Source organism: Macrotis lagotis, chromosome 5 (assembly GCF_037893015.1).
Source record: "Macrotis lagotis isolate mMagLag1 chromosome 5, bilby.v1.9.chrom.fasta, whole genome shotgun sequence".
In the NCBI taxonomy this organism is placed as follows: domain Eukaryota; kingdom Metazoa; phylum Chordata; class Mammalia; order Peramelemorphia; family Peramelidae; genus Macrotis; species Macrotis lagotis.
In genome coordinates, this window is record NC_133662.1 from 12,238,296 (window position 1) to 12,260,072 (window position 21,777).

The 21,777-nt window shown below is 39.6% G+C and overlaps 1 protein-coding gene and 1 pseudogene across 3 annotated transcripts in view; both read right to left on the reverse strand.

Annotated features, from left to right (window-relative positions):
• The window catches only part of LOC141489201 (uncharacterized), a 38,638-nt pseudogene extending 21,590 nt beyond the window's left edge, over positions 1-17,048 (reverse strand).
• BTBD9 (BTB domain containing 9) overlaps positions 1-17,694 on the reverse strand; it is a 502,020-nt gene extending 484,326 nt beyond the window's left edge. Inside the window, exon 1 of one of the 3 annotated variants that reach the window (XM_074236844.1) lies at positions 17,522-17,694. The gene's annotated coding sequence lies outside the window, so the exon portion shown is untranslated. The remainder of the gene's footprint in view (positions 1-17,521) is intronic. The other 2 variants (XM_074236845.1, XM_074236843.1) reach the window with 2 other exon arrangements.
• Between the last annotated feature and the right edge of the window lie 4,083 nt (positions 17,695-21,777).

Consider the following 21,777-nt stretch of genomic DNA (forward strand, 5'->3'; position numbering starts at 1 on the left):
ATGCTCCAAATCATTAATAATAAGCACAATGCAAATCACAGTAATTCTCAAGTTATACCTTAAACTCAATCTGATTCACAAGACAAAAAAAAAAGTAAAATGAGAAATGTTGGAGAGTTTGTGGGTAAACTGGCAAAATGAGTACTTGGAGTAATGTTGGAGACTCTGAAATGGTGTATACCCATTCTGTAAAGCAATTAGAAATCAATAAAAAAATTACTGAATAGAGTATACCCTCTAACATAATTATACAATTCTTAAATCTACATATAAAAACATCAAAGACAGTGGAAAATGTTCTATACATATAAAAATACAGCAGCTCTTTTTATGATGGCAAAAGAAATGGAATCTATGGGAATGCCTATCCATTGGAAAAAGGTAGAAAAAAATTTTGTTTTGTAAATATGATGAAATATTATTGTGTTGTTAGAAATGAGGACATAGATGATTTCAAAGAGAAATGGAATGACTTATATATAAAGGGAAAGAGAAGCAGAACAATTTATATTATATATCAGTAACATAAAAATGAACAGTTCTGAAGACTTTTATAAACTGATGAATGAATGAAATAAACAGAAGCAAGGGTGGTTAGGTGGCTCAGTGAATAGAGCACCAGGCCTGGAGTCAGTAGTACCTGAGTTCAAATCCGGCCTCAGACACTTATTACCTAGCTGTGTGGCCTTGGGTAAGCCACTTAACCCCATTGCCTTGCAAAAAAAAATGAACTGAGAATGCTAGAGGAAGAAAAATTAGTAAAGAAACAAAGGGGATGTTTTGCAGAACTTGGTACAATAACAAATTCATTCTGAAAAACTCAAACACCTATTTTATAAAGGGAAATAATAAAAAGAATTAAGGACAAAGGGGAAAGGACAATTTTGGACCTCAAACAATATTATAAAGCAGCAGTTCATCAAAACAATCTAATATTGGTTACAAAAATTAAGCAGAGCAATGAATGGATTAAACCACAAAAATCAGAAAGAACAGAATACAAAAACTGGTAAAGAAATGAGGTAAATTAGAAAGGGAAGAAACCTTATCTAAGCAACAAAACTTACTCAAAATTAAAATGAATAAGGTCAAAGATAATGACTCCATGAAACAACCAAAAATATTAAAGTCAAATGATAGAAATAAAGTAGAAAAAGTAAGATATGTCATAGCAAAACCAATTGACCTAGAAAACAGAGCAAGGAGAGATATTTTAAGAATCTCTGGACTGCTTGAAAGCTACAATCTATAAAAGAACTTAGAAATCCTATTTCAAGAAATCTTAAAAAAAAATAAAATAAAATACCCTTAGAACCAGAGGGCAAAAATGGAAATCAAAAGACTCTACTGATCATCTCCTGAAAGAAACCCCTAAATGAAAATTCCCAGAAATATAACAACGTTTTTATAACATTTATTATGTGTTAGGCACTGTGTGTCAGGCACTTTACAATTATGATCTCATTTGATACAACAAACCTGGATGATAGTATTATTATAATTTTCCTTTTTCAATTGAATAATCAGACAAACTGAGGTTATATGATTTGTTGAGGATTGCACAGCTAATAAGTGTTTGAGGCTGGATTTGAATTCATGGCTTTCTGATTCTAGACTTGGTATTCTATCTACCATACTACCTAGTTCAAAGCAAAATATACTGCAGGGGGCCAGAAAGGAAAAAATAAAGTACTGAGTCAGGATCATACAAGATATAGCAGCCATCATTTATAGGAATACAACTTAGAATATAGTATTCTGGAAGGCAAGAGAAATAAACTTAGAATGAATCATTTCAACAATATATTCCAAATGAAAACATTATCTTAATATTGATCATACTATTAAAAATTAGATTAAGGAATCATATAAAAGGAGGAAAAAAGCCATTACATTGAACACTAGTCTCCACTCTGGAGGAGGGAAGAAACACCATTCCCTCAAATTAGCCCGTCTGGTCTTTTGCCATGGGGGAAAGAAAAGTAACACCATTTCACCAGCTTCCCAACATGTTCCCACTGAGAGGAATTCATGCTGAAGTCAAACCCTTAGAATGTTGAGAATCTCCCTAATTCATTTCTCAGTGATTAAGGAACTCATTCTTGATCCTATCCTTTCCCCTAGATTACATCATTTTATGTACAGCGAACCTTTCAGTCCACCAAGCCTAAAATCCTTAAAGAAAATAGCATTTAATACAGAGAGAAAGCAGTAACAAGACTAAAAACAAGGCAATAATAGAACAAAGCAAGGTTAGACATTCCTTCTAAAAATGATAGAATCTGGCTCTAACAGAGACCTAATTCAGGAAGCAAAAATGGAAGATTAAGTAAATAGACAGAAAAAAACTTCCACCATTAAAAATTTATTATAACAAGGATGAACAAGACACAAGAGTCAGAAAATAATGTTTCCAAAACACCTATAAGAAAAGTCTTAAAGAAAATTAGCACTTGTACATAAAGTTCAACAAGAATTCCTGAAAGGAATGAAACAGATTATTTATTTTTAAGATTTTCAAAATGAAACAAGAGTATTAGAGGGAAAAATTAGAAAAGAAATGAAAGTTATGAAGTAAAGACCTGGAAGATGAAGCAACAACTGACAATAGAGGTACAAAATCTAATCCAAACAATAACAACCTTTGAAAATAAGAATGGACCAAGTATCAGATAATGACGGTATGTTTGTTTTCCATGAGAAAACAAAACTATTAAAGTGAAGTCAAGACATTGAAAAAGAAGAAAATGACAAGTATTTTCAGAGGAAAAATAAATTAGCTTAAAAAAAAAAAGATCGAGGAGAAAATTAAGAATCACTGGACTACCTGAAAGCCACTACCAAAAAAAGAGCCTCAACATAGTATCTCTAGAAACCAAAAACTGCCCAGATATCTCAGAACCAGAGGGCATAGTATAAACTAAAAGATTCTACCAGTAATCTGAAATAAACTCAAAAAATAAAACTCCCATTAATAATATAGCCAAAATTGAGAGCTTCCAGTTCAAAGAAGGCATACTACATGTTGCCAAGATGCAGTGGTTAAAGTGAAGATCACCCAAGATTAAGCAGCTACCTCTATAAAGATGCAGAGCTTAGAATATAGAAGTCATGAAAAACATTGCAAGGCAAACAAGTAATCGGAAAGAATTAAACAAGGATGATGTGTTTAGATTTTAACAGAGATATCCCTTCAGAACCCTAACATCATCAGACATTGCTGTTCAGTTGTTTCAATCAAGTACAACTGCTTATGATCTCATTTGAGGTGTTCTTAGAAAAGACAGTAGAGTGGTTTGCCATTTTCTTCATCAATCAGATATCATAAAGAAAATTAAATAAACAGAGGGTCTTGGGAGTGAATGTCCTTAATTCTGTTGTTTTGTTCTTTTAAGACAGGGCAAAAAAAAAATAGGAGAAACACATTTGAAACAAGATTCTCAGATTTAAAATTTGAGCTGGATCAAAATCTACTGTGCTTCAGTTGAAGAAAAATGACAGTTTGCAATCATCTTGAACAAGGTACAACCAAAAAATGGACTTGAAGTCCTAAGTTTGATGACCCTCTTTGAGGCTCAGTTTCCACCTGAAAAATTAAGTTTAAGTAGATTATCTTTAAAGTCTATTCCAGATCTTAATATTAACTTTGATGTAAATTATTTCTGAGAGCCAGAAACAGGTTTTAGAAACCATGTTTTCCCAAAGAATAATTAATTTAACACACACACCCAACTTTTTTTAACAGTAAAAAACTCACCTTCCTTGTCTCCTGGCTGGGCTGTTTCCCCTCCCCTCCACTGGATCCCCATCATCTGGCCCAAGATGCTGGAATAATATGGCGGAATAATGCACCTGGATCTATGTTGATCTCAGCTTCTTGTCTTTCCTTTATAAGAACTAGAGGCTTTCTTAACCTCAAAACTTCTGCTAATCAAACTATCCTTTAAGGAACACACTATCTATCTTGCTGCTTCTCCAGAGAACTTAGTCTGTGAAATTTGTAGTACTTGTAAACATTCCTGCAACCTGTGAATTAAAGTCGAAGTCTTGGGGGGTGGAGCCAAGATGGTGGCATGAGAACAGCCTTTCCTAGGAGCTCTCTGCAAAATATTTCAAAAACCTTAAAATTATGACTCTAAATTTTTCAAAGACAAAACCCACAGAAAGATCCAGTGAGGCAATTCTCCAGCCCACTGGAAGATCATGGGAAGGCTCTGTTCCCCAGGATTGAAGGGGGTGGGAGCCCATCTAGGATCACTGAGCTGAAGCAAAGGAATTCCAGCCCTCCAGGAACAGCCCACAGGGCACCTGGGTCCCTGGGAGTGCCAGCTCCCAGCAGTAGAAGCGGTTTCCTGACCTGCCAACCCAGGGAACACCAAGAACAACTTGAAAGATCAGCAGGGAAAGCTCTGCCAGTGCAAGTATGAAGCCCAGGCCAGCCTGGTTCTCCTCAGCACAGCCCAGATCCCAGAAAATGGAAGCAGGCCCACAGAACAGCCCAGCAGCTGCTCCCATAACACTCAGCCCACAGAAGGTAAGGAGGTGGAGGGAGACTGTCGAGGTCTCCTCTGTCCCTAGGACAAGACTCTGGTGCTTTGTCATATTCAGACCCTAGTAGCAGTCTGAGGTCCTCCATTACCATAGAGCAGGGACCCTCCTCACCACTCCAGGGCAGAGGAGAGGGTTTGTGGCATCCAGCAGTCAGAGCCTATCTTAAGGCCTTGAAGGAACAGAGGTTCTTGTGGGAGGTATCCCAATAATCCTCAGTGCTCAAGAAGTACCCTAAAACCAGGATACAGGCTGGGGAAACGAATAAACAGAAAAAAGAAACTTGATCACAGACAATTACTTTGGTCTCATGGAGGATCAAAACACACACTCAAAAGATGAGAAAGTACAAGTTTTAGTATCCAAAGCCTCCAAAAAAATAGGAGTTGGGGTCAAACTATGGCAGAACTCAGAAAAGATTCTGAAAATCAAATAAGAGAGGTAGAGGAAAATTGGTAAGAGAAATGAGACAGATGCAGGAAAAACATGAAAACCAAGCCAGCAATTTGGTGAATGAGATCCAAAAAACTGCTCAACAACATGTTATAGTAGCCCTGTTTGTGGTGGCAAAGAATTGGAAATTGAGTGAATGTCCATCAGTTGGGGAATGGCTTAATAAACTATGGTATATGTAAATGATGGAACACTACTGTTCTATTAGAAATCAGGGGGATGGAAATTCAGGGAAGCATGGAAAAATTTGCATGAACTGATGCTAAGATGACCAAAACCAGAAGAACATTGTAAACCCTAACAGCTACATGGGGTGATGATCAACTTCATCAGTGCAACAATCAGGCACAATTTTGGGGTATCTGAGATGAATAATGCCATCTTATCCAGAGAAAGAATTGTGGAGTTTGAACAAAGACTAAAGCCTATTACCTTTAACCAAAAAAAAAAAAATACAAAAAAAACCCCAACCCTGTTATTATGTAATTTTGCTGTCTCTTATACTTTATTTTTCTTCCTTAAGGATATAATTTCTCTCTCATCAAATTCAACTTAGATCAATGTATACCATGTAAAGACTAACAGGCTGCCTTCTGTGGGGGATAAGGTGAGGAAAGCGAGATTAGGGGAAAAATTGTAAAATTCAAAATAAATAAATTTAAAAGTTAAAAAAAGGGGCGACTAGGTAGTGCAGTGGATAGAGCACCGGCCCTGGAGTCAAAAGTACCTGAGTTCAAATCTGGTCTCAGACACTTAATAATTACCTAGTTGTGTGGCCTTGGGCAAGCCACTTAACCCCATTTGCTTTGCAAATAAAAAAAATCTAAAAACAAGTTAAAAAAGAAAACAATATGTTAAAAACCAGTTTAGGTCAAATGGAAAAAGCAATCCAAAAAGTTAATGAAGGAGAAGAATACCTTAAAAAGCAGAACTGACCAGATGGAAAAGGAGATAAGAAAGCTCTCTGAAGATAACTCCTTCAAATGTAGAATGGAGCTAAAGGAAGCTGATGACTTTGCGAGAAATCAAGACACAATAAAACAATAGCAAAAGAATGAAAAACTAGAAGAAAATGTGAAACAGCTCAATGAAAAAAACAACTGACTTGGAAAACAGATGCAGAAGAGACAATTTAAAAATTATTGGGCTACCTTGAAAGTCATAATCAGGAAAAGAGCCTCGATTTCATATTTAAAGAATTTATATAGGAAAATTGCCCTGATATCCTAAGAAGGCAAAATAGAAATTGAGAGAATCCACCAATCTCCTCCTGAAAGAGATCCCCCCAAAACCCCCAGGAATATTATAGCCAAGTTCCAGAACTCCCAAATCAGAAGAGAAAATATTACAAGCAGTCAGAAGGAAACAATTCAAATAAAATGGAACAACAGTCAGGATTACACAGTACATAGCAGCATCCACATTAAGGGCTCAGAATATAACATTCCAGCAGGCAAAAGAACTTGGAATGCAACCAAGAATCAACTACCCAGCATATGTGAACATCCTCTTTCAGGGAAAAAGATAAACATTCATTGAAATAGGGGAATTTCAAATGTTCCTGTTGAAACAACCAGAGCTGAACAGAAAGTTACATCTTCAAGGACAGGACTCAGGTGAAGCATAGAGAAAATGGAGGAGAAGAGTAATGTATGAGGGATTTAATGATGATGAACTGCGTATATTCCGGCATGGGAAGATTATACTGATAATACTCATATGAACCTTCTCATTTATTAGAGCAGTTAGAAGGAGTACATGTAGACAAGGTACAGGAGAGAGCTGAATTTGAAGGTATAATATATTGTAAAAATGAAATCAACAGGTGAAAAGGAAATGTACTGAGAGAAAGGGAAAGGAGAGGTAGGATAGACAGTTATTTCATGTAAAAGAGTAAAGAAATAGCTTTTGCAATGGTATGGAAGGGGGAAAGGCAAGGGGGAATGAGGGAACTCTCATTCTCATCAGAAATGGCTTAGAGAAGAAACATACATACTTAATAGGATACAGAAATCTAGAAGAAAAAAGGAGAGAAAGGGAATGGAAGAAAGGGGATGGGGGAGGGGGGATCATGAGAAAGGATAGTCAGATATGACACATTTTGTTTTTTTACTTTTTTGCAAAGTAGGATTGGGTGGTCTGTCCAGGACCAAGGGGCTGGGTGTTACTGGGTCTCTGGGGGGGGGGGGGGGGAATGGGCTCATGGCTTCCTGGCCCCAGGGCTTGGGCTCTGCATACTGTGCCACTTGGCTGCCCCATAGCACATATTTGAAGAGGGAGAGAGTGAAAGAAGAGAGAAAATGTAATAAATGGTAGTGGGGAAGATGGATGGAGGAAATTATAATCAGCAACAGTGGAAAAATATTGAAACAACTTCTCTGATAAGACTTATGATAAAGAATGTGATCCACCCCAGATGACAGAACTGATGGAACACAGATTGAAGCACATTTTTTTCCGCTCTTTCTTTCACTTTATTTCTCATGAGGATTTTTATTTTTTTGTGGGGGGAGGGGAGATTATGTCTTCTCATAAGACTGTTTTAGTAATATGCAAATAAATAAAAATGTAAATTAAATTAAAATAAAAAAATAAAGTCTAAGTCTTTCTTATCAAAAAAATGGTAGAAAAACTTGAAGAAATGAGCTTCCAAGGGTCTTTAAGTTTGTCTTCCATTTTTTCTGAAAATTGTCCCAACTGATTTTTCTTTTATTATAATAACAGGGACAGAATATATTAACATCCATTATCACAGATTATAAACAAATTTCAAAATAGATTTCAGTTCATTAAATAAAAAATAACTACTACTTTTAAAAAAGTCTACTTACAATGAAGTAGTTTTACTAATACTATTTCTTTTTTTTTCTTTTAAGGTTTTTTACAAGGCAAATGGGGTTAAGTGGCTTGCCCAAGGCCACACAGCTATGTAATTATTAAATGTCTGAAGCCGGATTTGAACCCAGGTACTCCTGACTCCAAGGCCGGTGCTTTATCCACTACACCACCTAGATGCCCCATTACTAATACTATTTCTTCAAACACTTTAGGTCTGAGAAAAATACTAGTCTGATAAACTGGTGATGTTAATTAATTGGCTAAAAAGCAAAAACTCTTCTTTAAAAATCAGTTGCTAAAAATAAAATAAAAATCAGCTGTTGTTTCCATTTTAAAATCATAACCAGATAGTGATATACACACACATATCCATCAGATTTGAGATGTGAAGAGTATATTGGACACTGACACAAAGCACTAAATGATTGCCACATTCTCTTTACCAAACTTATAGTTACTATTCCCAACTTCATGTCCTCTTTCATTGCTACTGCAGCAATAACCTAACACTGCTATATCTAATACCTCCTCCAAGACTCATGGGAAGCAATGGATGTGTCTGTCTTCTGTCTGTCTGTCTGTCTGTCTGTCTGTCTCTCTCTCTCTCTCACACACACACACACACACACACACACACACCATTGTTTCTGCAAAAATACACCTCAAAATAAATAGGGCACTTAGTTCCATAGGAACAAAGTTCATCATACTCAATATGTGACAAGGAAACAGTAAGGAAATTTGTTCCTTCAAGGACTTAACACCTCTGGCATTCAAGAGCTAATGAAAATAACAATAATAATAATAATAACTTTTATATAGTACTTAATGTGTGACAAACATTGTGACAAGTACTTTACAAATATCTCATTTGATTCTTGTAACAATCCTGGGAGGCAGGTGCTATTATGATCCCCATCTTACAGATAAGGAAACAGAGGCAAATATAGGCTAGCAAATTGCCCAGTCAACACTAATGATCAACAGAGCTAAGATATTGGCTACCTCAGTGACACAGTGTATTGAGCACCAGTTATGAAGCCAAGATCAGCTGACCTAAGCTGTTTGACTCTGGGCAATTCACATACATTTATTAAGTGCTCATAGATAACTTAGTGGTGGCAAAAATGTCTTCTGAATTAGAATGATGATTGGGACATTTTACAAAATATAGCTATATGACGCAAACAGTAATAAGATGTAACATGTCAATTTGTAGATATTCATGTTGAGAAAGGAATTTGAAATGATAAAATATTAGTATAAGACCTGGATTAGAGATTGTAAAAATAGTAAATTTTCCTCTCTCTTTTTTTGTTGTTCCTTTACCTGAATCATCATAAAACAAATGTTATAAATTTTCCATCAGTGGCAACACAAATACTGTTCTGTATCTGGTGAACCTGTGCAAGCACTAACTTGCAAATAAACAAAGAAAACTGACATCTTGACATACAAAAAGAAAAACAATCAAAAATCAGGAATTAATATAAAATATGAAAAAAATCTGTAATTTCACACACCTACCAAACCTGAAGAGATAGGGAAACAACTACTGAGATTCCAAAAAAAAAAAAAAAAATGACTCTGGTACTATGTAGGAAATGCTTTGTATTCTTCAGATGGGATAGGGGAGTATATCAACTGGATGATATAGACTTACAAATAAATTGTCAAGAACTGAATACTTAAAGTTACTGGTTGCTATGAATTTGACCCTATAATTGACAGACATTTGATGTCAACATGACCATAATTACTTTGTGTTATATGTTGATGTTTGAAGATTCCAGTTTTAAATTCACAAAAGAATATCACATACAATAAAAGACATTATAAATACAGACCCCACTATCCCCATAAATACAGGCCCCAGTATCTATCAACACTTCTTTCAAGTGTTTCCTAAATATCTGATGTCAAAGAGAATGTGACTCAGTAGAATTTAAAGTCTTTGAGGACAGCAACCACTTTTATTTGTCTTTGAATTGCCAGTGCATTGATACATAACATATACCATAGCTATATGATACACTTCCTGAAAAAGTACTTTTCCTATGCTACATGATACAACAAGCCATGATGACCCTCAATCCTAAGAGACTTGGCTAGATCATTGCTTTCATTCATTCTATCAATAGGAGGATTAATATAAGCAGCAAAAAAAACGAAAAAAAAAGGATTACAAATTTGGATGTTGAAAAGTGGTGAGGAGTGGAAGACACAAAAGAATATAAGAAAGCATAATGATTGAAAGTCTCAGTCAATTGACAATGCTTTCAATGTGTCAGATGCTAATCTAGCCACTAGAAATAAGAATAAAACAATCTTTACTTGCAATGAGCCTATTTTCTAATGGGGGAAAATACATATGTGTACAAATGTATTCAATATAACTATAAGTAGAATATAAATAAATATAAATTAGGTAAGGAGGGACCTATAGTGGGGGAAATCAAGAAAGGCTTCATACAGAGATGATTTTTGAGTGTTGTCTTGAAAAAGCATACCCAGAGATAAGGAAAAGGCGAATCTCAGGTCTGGGGAATGACTAGTTCAAAAGTAGAGAGAGTAAGATAGAAAATAAAATGATTATTTGTGAGGAATACAAGGAATAAATTTGGCTTACTGTGTCTGATTTGCTTCCATATTATGAAACTTACCTAACACTTTGTGGGTTTCATGAACTGAACACATGTGAATCCAAACTAAGATGAACTTTCTGTACAAACAATATGATAACAATTTAGAGGCTGGTAAACTTATTCTAAAACTCATAAATCTTTATAGCTAACTGGAGGTAACAGTACCATGTCAATCATCTTTCAATATCCCTGTACTGCCAGTGAGGAAATACAAAGTGATTGATGGCCTATCTGTATATTTTGTCTAAGTTTTGAGTTTTTTCAATAATTTTGTCAACTCAAGGGTCCTAAAGGTCCAGAATCCTCTATTACCACCAATATTCCTCATAATACAAAATCATGTTATTATTGATTTATGCGCTACATTTTTTTAGTGTTCTGGTAGGTCTAGACTCACAAGACAAAGAGGTCTTTACCTGGAAGGGCCAGCAACATACTTGGAATAGGCTCTCCCCCAAGGCAATTATGAATCCCTCACTCTAGTGACACAAACACTTGCCGTCAAAGACCTAAAAGATGTATATTGCCCTGGGGATCTCTCTTAAATTTAATATGTTGAGGACTGCTTATAAATCTTTTCCAGGGATCATATGAGGAAAATATCCTACATTGGTCTATGAAAAAGATTACCCTTTAAAGTTAGTGTGCATTTTCCACAGTGCAACACTTGAAATATGAGATAGGGCCCAACACTAGGGCCTTGATAAATGATAGGATACAAGTTAACCTTCAAAACACCAGGTTCTGCTGAGGACTATGGGATACTGTCATCCTGAGATTCCAGCACTGGGGAAATTAAACAAAGAACTAGTTGTTGATATAACAAAAGAGGTCCCAAATCTTCAGAGGCCTTGAAGAAAATAAGTGAGTGAAAGGAGTAATGGTATCCCCAACAATTGTGGGGACAAGCCTTATGATAAGCCTTTTTTTCTTTTTTCTACACAAAGGTAAGAAAGAGTTGCATATCAGGAATTTTCTCCAGAGACTGGGCCCCATCAGAGATCTATGGGTTACTATTCAGGTCAACTTGATCCAGGGGCACAAAGTGCTATGGGGTGCCTTTGGGTCCTGTGGCCACTGTTGAACTTGAGAAAATGACCTCACTTCTTGTCCTTGGCTACTCACTGTCTATATCTCTCATAGTATTGCTGCCATTTTATCCAGTCTAAGACTCAAGTCTTTTCTTACCAGCTACATTTGTCTAGGATACTTATGTAGCTCCATGGATAGAACACCGACCTTAGAGTCAGAAGTATGAGTTTGAGTCTGGCTTCAGACACTTGACACTTATTAGCAGTGTGACTTTGGACAAGTCACTTAAACCTGACTGCCTCACAACTAGGGCCATCTCCAATCATCTTGATTCATATCTGGCCACTGGACCCAGATGTCCCTGGAGGAGAAAGTTAGGCTGGTGACTTAGCACAGCAGCCCCTCATTCAAATCCAATTCATGTGCTTGTCATGGCATCACCCCCCATTATCATGGTCTTCTTTGAGAATGAAGAACAAACATCATCAGCATCATCAAGCCTTTTGTCTGACTCTGATCTTTCCAGCAGCACCATAATATCTTAAATCCTGCCACTTTCATCCCACTCTCCTTGAAAAACAATGAGTGGGGGCAGCTAGGTGGTGCAATAGATAAAGCACCCGCCCCAGTGTCAGGAGGACCTGAGTTCAAATCCGACCTCAGGCATTTAATAATTGCCTAGTTGTGTAACTTGGGCAAGTCACTTAACCCCATTGCCTTAAATAAAAAATAAAAAAATAAAAAAAAGATGAGATGTTCCAGTTACCTTGAGGTCCCAACAGCCTAATATCACATGCATTCACTTGGAGAAATCAATAATCACATTGTTCACAGATGGTTTGTCCTTTTAGAAAAATGAAGTTCAAGTGCATAGGGAAATCATAATACCTTCTGCAGTTGTTGAGTGAAAGGCTATATTGTCTGATGGACTTGGGGAATAGAAAGCCAAGTTAATGGTGCCAATCAGAGTATACCAGTTGGCAAGGGGACTCCAAATGAATATTTACACCAATTCCAAATATATCATTGGGATCTTGTCATGCCAGTGGCACCTGTGGAAGCAAGGTGGCTTCATCACCACAAAGCTGATAAAGACCAACTTTTAAGATATATTGCTTTCCAAGATCATCTCTATGATGCATTGCCTGGGCCACTAAGAACCACCAAAGCACTGCTTATATTCTCTGTCAGCCCATCCACTGACTATTCTTCCTTAGACAGGAGTGTTAAAATTGACATCAGTGTAACCAGACACAAACCACTCTCTGAGACGGCCTTGGAGATCATGCCAAATAGGCACCCTGTTGCACCTAAAAAGTTACTGCATCTCCTGGGCCAACAACTCCGGGTATAAAGAGACATGGGAAATAAGGCACTCATACTGCAAGTTTACTGGTTATGACTTGCCCCTAGGGCCTTTTCTGAGGCCCTTTATGTGGTCTCCGGCTGCCTTTTTTTTTTTTTATCAACCACAGAAGAAAACTGACAAAATTTGAGGTAACCACCATTTGAACACCCAAAGGCTGACTTTATTGAACTGCCAAAGTGTATGGGGCTACAGATATTTTGGTGTTGAGAGACTAATAGTCACTGGGTAGAGACTTTTGCAGACATACACTCCAGCAAACATATTAACAGGGTATCTGATAAAGGATATAATATCAAGATTTGGCCTGCCATGTATTATTGACTATAACTAAAGGCCACACTTTACTGAAGAGTTAAATAAACAACTCTCCAAATATTTTGGCATATTTCCTGAGGATATGGATTATGTGCTCTCCTGAGCCTATGTATTTCCTCTATCATCCACAATGATCAGAGGGAGCTGAATTGCTGAATATGGAAATTAAGACTTTTCTGGAAAAACTACACCAGTTAAGAGTTAAAACTTCCCCTAAAAAAAAAGTGAAAGCTTCCCCTGGTGTTGTCCCAATTAGAAATCTTGGCAGGCAGGATTGTGGATTATCAGTTTTTGAAATTCTGTTCAGTAGGCCAAGGGGGCTGAATCCTCAGAGCCTGAGTCTAGCTACAGGACATGAAAGCCTGATAAGATATGTGACCAGTGTCTAGTTCTCTTTCACAGGTCTGGAAGGAGGCAGCCTTGATGCAAACTCTTGCCATGGGAAGAGCTGGCATTTGAGTCAGGAAACTTATATGTGGATCTACAACTTCAGGAAAACAACAGGTCTCCATTTCTCCTCGAATAGACCTTTCTAGGTCCTGCTGACCAGTCATAGTTCCAACATTGCAGAGCAGATGACCTGGAAACATGGAAACATCACTCCCATGTGAAGCCTGACACAGACCAGCTGAGGAAGAAAGCTCTCATCAGTCCCTAGGACCCAGTTAAATTAAGAAAGAACCCCAACACTGATCAATGGTCTTTGGTCACTTGTTTGACCCTGAAAATTAATACTAATCCCTCACCTACTAATATACCACAAATTTGCTTTTGGCACTTTATGCGCTTGCCCAATACTTATGTGCATCTCATCCACCATGTCTTTAACTGGACCAGCTGCTAGATACGAACACATGCCCCTTTCTTCCTTAGGAGAAAGGATACCTTTGGTGAGCATGATGTTAGACATTGATTATTCTTTTGCAATCAATAAAATAAACTTAAATACAATACTAAATTGTACAGTCATGGTCTAGAAAAAAAAAGTCCTCCGGCTCATTCACATTTAATAGAGAAAAGATTACTAATCTATCTCAATTCTTGCCCCCTTGAGCTTGAAATATATTGTCAGGCTACTGGTTCTGTGTTACAAACAAATTAGGGCACAAAGTCAGGAAATGGAATGGCAAATGGAATACCTTATTCCTAAAATGAAACTGACTATCCAGGAGGGGGTCTTCTGAGGATTTTCCTTGCACAGGAGGCCAGGACACAGAAGATTTTTTAGAATAGCCCCGCATAAATTTTCTTCCTATGCAACAAAAGAGTTTATTTCCTGGCTCCAATCATACTGACAGAAGATTTGGGCTGTGGAGGTACTCTCCGTCTTCCAGTCCACTTCAACACTGCCTCGCAGTACGCCCTTGTGAAGCAAAAGTACTGCCATCAGTTTTTCTATTATACTTCCACCTTCAGTGGGAGAGCCTGAACATGCTTTTAAGCCCACACGGGTGTCTGGATACAGTATTGCACTACTGAATAAAAATGAACAAATTTTTGCAAATATTTGTTAATGAATTCATAGGCACAATGTAGGAGCATAATACTGAAATTGAGACACTTGGGACTGTAGTCTTACAAAATAGGCTAGCTCAAGATTTTCTCCCAGCAGAGAAGGGAGGCTTATGCACTCTTGTACATAGGAATGAATGCTGCACTTGGGTTCCGGACAATTTCCAACTTTCATACCACCCATTCAGTCTAGGTTCAGAAAACCTGAAACAAGTTCTAGGAGTATGGGAAGGAAGCTTAGGCCCATGGGAATGGTTAACCTTAAGTCCCCAAACTTTCTTGGCTGAATTATCTACCCATGGGATATCTCTTGTATTTCTTTATAGGGAATGTATCCCTTGGTGCAAAGAACTGATTCCCAAATTACAAGCAACAGAGATTAAGATGATGCAGCTGAGGACAGAGTGATATAGGTCTGATTATGATACTATTCCATGAATATGATTTGCATCAAGAAGGGAAATGCAAAGTCAAGTGCAAAGTTGTGAAGAATCTATCTGAATGACCTCCATGTTTAAACCTTGTTTAGACTTTGGATATATGCACAGCCAGCCTGAAGGAGATGGCAGTCCAGAAACACCCTTGCATATGCACATTTAGACATTAGAGAAGAACTGAGAAAGCACATAATCCATATCCTCATGAAAAGTATACAATTTACTTTTGGCCTTATATGGAAGTTGTTTACCCATGTCTATAAGAGCTCCATAAAGTATGAAATTCATACCAGCCACAGTCAACAACTTGCTGTCTTGTTGTGTTAATAAAATCACCTTTACCTTTTTTTCCCTGCATTTGCATTACTGACCAGGAATGCAAAGGAAGAAATCAAAAATTATATCAAGACTGAAAATCCAGGAGGCCAGAAGAATGGTAGTTTTGCCATTAGTAGGGAAGTATGGAGGAGAGGTGGATTTGGATAGAAAGTTGCTGAATTTACAATGTCTTCAAGATATCTAGTTTGGAATATTCTTTTTTTTTTTTTTAACTTTGAAATAGTCAATAGAAAACTGAAGATCCAAGACCGAAATTCAGAAGACAGTGAAAATTTAGGCATCAACTATATCCAGACACTAGTTAAATTTGAGGAAGCTAATGGGTTCACTAGGAATATACAGAGAAAAATCTTATAGCAGAGTCTTGTATAGCTCTAACAGATAAGAGTCTCAGCAAAGGAGAATGATTGAGGAGCAGTCAGGAAAAGAGTAGGCAAAGAGTAAAGATAATTTTTTTCAAAATTAGGTGGTGCCAGTGGACCAAGCATCAGCCTTGGAATCAGGAGGACCTGAGTTTAAATCTAGACACAGACACGAAAAAAAACTTAGTGTAGAGAGATTGTAGAATGATTTAAATTTCAGATAAGGTCTGGTAATGATTTTGAGGTGGAAGGGCAGCTAGGTGGTGCAGTGGATAGAGCACTGGCTCTGGAGTCAGGAGTACCTGAGTTCAAATCCAGCCTCAAGAATTACCTGGCTGTGTGGCCTTGGGCAAGCCACTTAACCCCATTGCCTTGCAAAAAAAAAAAATACCGTAGAAGACTTCATGAAGTGTCGAGACTTTAAGGATTCTTAGATATGACGCCCATTTTTGCTCTATAGAAAACTACAGTACATTAACTTTAAGACTCCAACAGAGGTCTTTTTTAGTTTGGTCATCTCTCTTTTTATTTGATTTTTTCCTTGATCAAGAACCTGTCTTTTCCCCTAGCTCTAAATCCCTACATGCCTAGAGGGCAGAGTACTGGCCTTAGAATCTTAAAGACCTGAGTTTGCAACCTGCTTCAGATTTTTAATAGCTTTTGTTTAAACTATCTCAGCCTCGATTTTTTTTCTTGGTATTAAAAACAAATAAGGTAATACTGATAAAAATGCTTTGGTAGCTTAAATTCATTTAAAGAGGGTATCCCAAGTCTTAGAACATAAGGTTCAACAGTACATAAATATTAACAATATGTTAGATGTTATTATTACTTCCGCACTCCCTTAAATTGTTAGAAATAATCATTTAAAGCACATAACACAAGGCCTGGCACCTAAGATGATCTATATAAATGTAAGCTATTATATAAGCATAACAGGTGACTGTCATCTCCTTAATCTATCACGTCATTAAACAATCTGAGAGAATAATGCCAGAATAGGGACACTCGTCTAACGGTGTGTTGCAGCTTTAGATACTAATCTGTCCCATCTCACAAAGCTTAGGGAATCTGCTTCTTTCCTTTCAGGTTCAGCAAGTAAGCGGGACTTGCTAGTTGCTCCTAGAAAAAGAACAACCCCTGGGGGCAAAAAGCCTCTGCTTCGGGCGTGTGTGACAGGGCGGGCAGGCGGCAGCATCCACGTGACAAGTGTCGGAAGGAAACAAACGCTGGAAGAGGTGGGCAAAGGTCAAAGGTGACGGGAGGCCGAGGCCGCACAGGGCCCGCCACCCCCTCCCCCGGCTCTTCTCGGGCGGGCGCCCATCCCGACGCGCGCCCCCTCCCCCGGCCGCCGGGGTCCCTCCTGGGCCCCGTCGGCTCCAACTTCCCGGCTCGAGGGTCTCGGGCGTCCCCCCAGGCCCCCGGCGCTCGTCTCCGAAAAGCACGAGCTTCCGCAGGCCCGGAAGGCGCCGGCGCCACCGGAAGGAACTGACCCTCGGCGGCCCCCGTCGGGCGGTCCCGCCCCCGCCCCCGGAGGTGGCGGCAGAGGGGGCGTGAGGCTGCGCGCGGGGCAGGCTGGGGCGCGCGTCCGCGAGGCTCGGGCGCGCGCAGCAGGTGCGGCCGGGGCCCTCCTCTCCCCTCCGAGGGGCCCCTCCCCCCCGGGACTCTCACCCCGACGAGGTTTCCCAGAGACGCGACCACGACGGCCGCCGCCGCCGCCGCCTCGTCTGACCACTCGGCTCCCCGGTCGCCGCCGCCGCCGTCACCTCCACAGCCGCCGCCGCCGCCCCCGCCGCTGCGTTCGTCGTCGCCGTCGTCGTCGTCGCCGCCGCCGCCGCGGCGCGCGCCCGCTCCCACGCACAGCTCCGTGGCCGCGCCCGCGCCGGTTGCGCGCTGGCGTCACCTAGCAACCCGGGAGGCCCGCGCGGCCCTGCGGCGCCCGAGGTTCCCGAGCCGGCGGAGTCGTCCCCGGAGGCGCCTGTGCGACCCCTCCCCGCCGCCCCGCGCTGGCGCCGCCCTGGCCGCGGGATGAGTCGAGCCCCCCCGGGGGGCGTGGCCGGTCCGCTCGCCCTGCCCTCCGACGTCACCTGACGTCATTGTCCACGTCACCGCTTCTGGAAGACGTCACTGTTGCGGACGGCCCGGGGCCGCCTGGGCCGCGCGCGGCCCGGACTCAGGCCCCACGTCCGCGGGGGCCAGAGGACGCCGGCGTGGGCCAAGCCGAGGTGCCACAGCCTGGAGCGAGCTTCTAGAAACTCCGACCGCTCCTGGGCGGGGCGGGGCGGGGGGCCGGGCACCGGCAATGGACCAGCCTTCCCCAGAGATGCCCGCGTCGCCCGCCGGCCCCGGACAGGCTTCTCAGGAGGGCCCAAAAAGTCTGAAGCGGACCCCAGGGGCCCAGATTGGGGCACCTTCTTGAAGTACCCCGAGGATAAATCATTATAAATCAACATTTTGGGGGCTCAGGAAGGCTTGCCAAAGTTGTCTTTGTTTGTAGTTTGATTTGACTGGGTTCCTCGCCCACTTTTTCTAAGATAAGTCCTAGATTAACAGACCATCATTTAGGAATTTATGTCACTCAAGAGGCAAAATACACAAAAGAAAAATGTTGATACAGATCCTATGAGTATGAAAGAGGACAGTGGAGAAGAGTGGTCATAATCAGATTGGTTTAATTTGGGAAGATTTCCTAAAAGAGGTGAGTTTTCAGTCTCTCATGAATCTCCAGCCCAAGTCAGACCCTCTTGTATCTCTAAGGCATTTAAATAAGGTTACAGTTTCCCCCTCTAGATGTGGGGCACAATGTTGATTCAACACCACCAGAAAAGTTTCATTCAGTTAGAGTTTATATACATATTCACTAAACCCAAGAAGGGAAGCATTGATTGGATGCCCAAGACCTTTTACTGAGTTCATCTATTAGAATCACGCTGCTTAGTCCTTGAGATTGGTTACTCACAAATACACTGATCATCTTTGCCGATTTCCCTGCCTCTAAAACCACCCACCCATATTTATTTTTAATCCTTTTGTGTTGAAATATGTACATTTTTGGTGGGAAAAGTTTCTAACATTTTGTGTTATACAATTTAAAGATTTGTGGGGGGGGCGTTCCTTCCTGTGTTGTTCTAAGGAACTCTGACCAGTATTCTTCCTCTCTAGACACTAATACTTTGTCATCAGTTATTTACTTGCCCAGAAGTCCTCTTCCATAATCCTATAACTCTTACCTCCCATGAATCAAATATAATCATAGCTATTTCCATAAGCATAAATCTGATGCTTCAGCCCAGCTCAGCTCTGTGGCTCCCTATTACATCTAGGAAAAAAATGGAAACTCCCTATTTAGATTTTAAAGCTTTATATTTACCTGACCCTTTCTGCCTCACCGTCCATTATTCCATCTCCACACCCTGCAATCTGCCCATGTATAAGACACACCCATTTTTGAAAAATTTGGAGTCTTATATAGTGGTTGTAGATTTTTTAGTTGCATTTCCTGCTCCCCCCCCCACTTCTTTGCGCTCATTGTTTTGCATTTGTTACCAGTATATTAGGTTGCATTTTGCCACATTCTGCCTAGAAATGACTAAGAAAAGATTTTCATACAGTGCCGAATTCAAGTTACAAGTGATTCAGTTTGCAAAAGAGAATGGAAATCTGCTATTGACCATAAATTTTGTCCTATTCCCAAAGAGAAAGCAATCTGAGACTGGCTAGGGGAAGAAGAAACCCTCCTGAAAACAGCTGGAGGCCATAAGAGGCAAATCCACAAAATGACCTGATTTAGAGAGGGAGTTGAAGCGATGGATGGAAGAGCAAAGGGCTATTGGAATTCCTGTGTTCACAAAGATGAGACAAGAAGAATTGCTGAATTACCAATTTCAAAAGAGGATACAATTGGTGCTTCAGGTTTATGAAACATAATGGACTAAGCATACATACACATCAGATTTGCTCAGGGAGTGCTTCTAGTCAACCATAGACTAGAGCACAGGCAGGAAAGCAGTCAGAGTCTCTCCTAAACTAGTGATTCATCATCAAATAGATCAGGGCAGGCTGATGGATGGGAGTTTTGATAATGAGGAATTGTATGAATTTTATGATGAATAAAACTTGAGTTCAATAACTTTATGTAATACTTTTTTTTCAAATTCCAGGCCCCAAAATTAAGGTGCATCTTATATATGGGGAAATACAGTAATTTTTCATAATTCTAAAATAGTGCTGTCTTTTGGTCCTCTTCTAGAACAACACAACAAACAACTCCAAATATTTTCTATCTAGTCCTCAATTTGTTCATGTGGCATTGGCATCATACGCCATCTGACATTAAGAATCTACTAGTTTTTAAGTTCTTCTAAGATTTTAATGGAGATACATTTAGAACAGTATTTAATTCTTCTTGAAATGATGTTTTGTTCTTTTACAACCTCAGAACTGGAAAGTATATGGTCCTCCAAATTACCAAGTCTGACCCACCTTGCACCAAGGAGGCACCCCGAAGCCTGTTGGGGAAGAGCACACCAGCCCCTAGAATAAAAGGACATAAGCTTCTAGAAAGTAGCTAAAGTTTGGAGAAAATATCCATTCTTTGCCACTCCATTTTGGCTTCTTACACTTAGATTGAAGTCTTTGGTTTTGAACACCAATGAATTTTTTTTAATAGGTTTTTGCAAGGCGAATGGGGTTAAATGGCTTGCCCAAAGCCACACAGGTAATTAATAAGTGTTTGAGACCAGATTTGAACCCAGGTACTCCTGACTCCAGGGCAAGTGCTTTATCCACTGCACTACCTAGCCACCCCTGAACACCAATGAATTCTAACACCTCTGTACCCACCATCATAGGATCATCCACCTAAACATGGAGGCCCATCTTTTATAGCTGAGGGATTAAGAAATTGGGTGATTTGCCCAGGGCTTCCAGTTACCCTTTGTATATACATAAGTAGTTTGCATTAGAATGTGACCTCTTGGGTTGGCTAGGTGGCACAGTAGATAGAGCACCGGCCCTGGAGTCAGGAGGACCTGAGTTCAAATCCGGCCTCAGACACTTAATAATTACCTAGCTGTGTGGCCTTGGGCAAGCCACTTAACCCCATTTGCCTTGCAAAAACCTTAAAAAAAAAGAATGTGACCTTTTCCAATATATGTATATAAGTACCTCTTTGAGGATATAGACTGCTTTTGCCTTTCTTTGTATTTTCAACATTAACCTCTGTCTGGCACTATCTAAATCTGATACTCTTTTTTTTTTTATTTTTTTTAAGGCAATAGGGTTAAGTCACACAGGCAATTATTAAGTGTCTGAGACTGGATTTGAACTCAGGTCCTCCTGGACTGCAGGGCCAATGCTCTATCCACTGTGCCACCTAGCTGCCCCAATCTGATACTCTTTAATTCCATATTTTTGATTTAAAAATTAGTCTCTTAACCTCTAACCAATGGTTATAAATCTGAATGCTGTCTCAGTGTAAAAATGCCAGTGTTATATAAGGCCTGTCTCTTACATTTAAAAATAATGACTTGGCCTGTGCCAATAATACTTTGAAAGTTCAGTGATAGCACCAATAAATTCCTTTACCCAGATCAACAAATCACAAGACAAGAGACATATTGGATGAGAAGGAAATCTGTGACTATTTGTAAACATTTATCTTCCAGTCTAAGTGGAATTCTTATCAGTAGGAATTTGAAGCAAATAGGAGAGGATCATGTTGTCATCTATGTGAAATCTCATTGTTATCTGACTCAGTTTTTAAGATTCTTTGTCCTTTCTGTATGAAATACCCCCCAAAATTTTGTATTGGGGTTGGCATTTGTAAGAATGCCATCCACCATGGGTTTTTGGTAAGATCCTAGAGAATAAAACTTTATTTATTATACTAACTTTGTTATTTCATATTTAACCTAAGAAAATTATTT